The sequence below is a fragment of the Triticum dicoccoides genome, chromosome 5A (assembly GCF_002162155.2).
Source record: "Triticum dicoccoides isolate Atlit2015 ecotype Zavitan chromosome 5A, WEW_v2.0, whole genome shotgun sequence".
NCBI lineage: Eukaryota > Viridiplantae > Streptophyta > Magnoliopsida > Poales > Poaceae > Triticum > Triticum dicoccoides.
In genome coordinates, this window is record NC_041388.1 from 291,216,155 (window position 1) to 291,218,343 (window position 2,189).

Here is a 2,189-nt window from a genome sequence, read left to right on the forward strand (position 1 = left end):
AACTTAGCTAGTTAATGTAGCATCACATGTCCCAATGCAATATGAGTCTGTAACCTAAGAAATGAAGCTTTGCATGACACTACACTTATGTTACTACCCACTATGAAGGTAGTAACATATATAGTCTAGGGATATGTGTATGTTACTAGTGTACTACTCTCCATTGTGGCTAGTCTCATACTCCCTCCTTTCCGGTTTAGGCTGGTTGTAATGGTATTATCATAAGCGGTATCATGCATGCCAACTGATGAAGCCATGTACCTAGGGTAGGGTCATGGACCTGTCCTAGACATCCTCCCCTAGGACATCACCCTAAAGCCAGGATCATTCAAAGAGTACCATCATCCACTCGACCACAGATGTTCCACTCAGAAGAGTCAATGTCACTCGACCGTCACAGAAGTCACTCGACAGGCAGAAGAGCTAAAGTCACTCTGCTGAACAACGGTCGAGCATTTACCTGTAGGCTTAATTGTCATTTATAGCACTTAAATGCAGGCGTTACCAGTAATGGTCTCATCTTTATGTACCTTAAACCCTTGGTAACTGAGGACGAGAGGGATTTGGTAACTGAGGACGAGAGGGATTTGGCGAACTCTATGTAAGCCATCCCCCTCCTCAGGGACAGGGGTTCGCACCCCCTGTAACTCACACGCATATAATCCAGTCGACTGCCTCTGGGCTCCGAGATGTAGGGCTGTTACTTCCTCCGAGAAGGGCCTGAACTCGTAAAACTTGCATGTACAACTCCTCCATAGCTAGGATCTTGCCTCTTCATCCCTACCCCCATTCTACTGTCAGACTTAGAACCACGACAGTTGGCGCCCACTGTGGGGCAGGTGTCTTAGCGACTTGATTGGAGAAGTTGCGATTTTTCCGATCCCCATCAACATGGTTTCAGGCAGAGGTTTGGCCGAGGGCGGCGAGATCCGTCTCGGCGCGCTCGTATTCGTCGCCGACGACTCCTCTTGGCTCCAAGAAGCGCCACTTGACGTCGAGGCGCTCCCCATCCGCGGGGCGACGCACTTTCGTGCGTGCATTCGTGGCGTCCTCCTACGGTAGCCGTCGACTAAGTATCGGTCGGCTCCTGTACTGACCTCCCTCCCTGCAGCCCGTCGGAGCAAACGTTCCGGTCGATTGAGGCTTCAATGGTGGGTGAGGCATGCGGTGGCTCGCCAGTCGGCCACCCCCCAAGTCGCGGCAATCGAGCCTGACGAAACTCTCTACAGCCTGTTCGATCTGTCGACTGGCTCCGTAGAGACTGCATCCGAGTGCAGCAGCAGCGACCTTGCGGCTGAAGTTTTGATGGTCAATGGACCACGCAATCCTCCTGGCTTCACCCGTGAAGACGGAGGCGATGGGGGCGGTGATCCGTCGCGTGCTCACGAAGAGTACCGCCCCGAACCCCTCTCTTCATAGTGGAGGGAAGAACTTCGCCGCCGGAACATGGATGCACTCCACACTCTTATCATTGGAGAAACCCCTGAGGCCCAGGCCTTGGAGGAGGCGCGCCTGGCCAACTTGGCTGAACGCACTCATTTGGAGAACCTCTAGCGCGCACTCGACGAGCGCACTCGGCAGCGTAACCCTGAGTCCAGTCGACGCCAGCTTTTTCCGCCTCCGACTCAGGTATACCGAACTCCGGTCCAAAATCTCGTAGCTGCGACCCGAATAGTAGAGTCAATTCAGCCTTCCCAGTCAGAAGCTGGTCGAGGTTTGGTGCAGATCCGGGCTTTACTCCGAGCGGCGGGAGAGCAGAACACGGCGGTATCTCAGTCGCGGAATAGGATCCATAGCAGATCTATGGTTGCAGACACAGTCCAGTTGGCTCACAGCCCGAGATCGCCCCCGAGGCGTGAGGGACGTGGGGACCGGCGGGATCAGTACAGAAACCGCGAGCAGCATGATCACCGACTCGGTCACGATGATCGTCGTCGAGTTCTCACACCTCCCCCAAGGAGTGGGTCATATGTGCCTCGGCAGCATGATGACAGCCGTCCTCATAGTGGTGGGCAAAGGATTCTAGTCGACCCCAGGGAACCGGGCTTTGATGCGAGATCTATTCTTGTTCAGGGTCTGGTCGACAGAAACAGAGCTCACAGAGAAGGCCACGACAGGGATTTTCCAACCAGTAGTAGGGTGCATGTCTCAGGTCCAGAGTGCTTCAGCAGGGCCATCAGGGCTGCGGT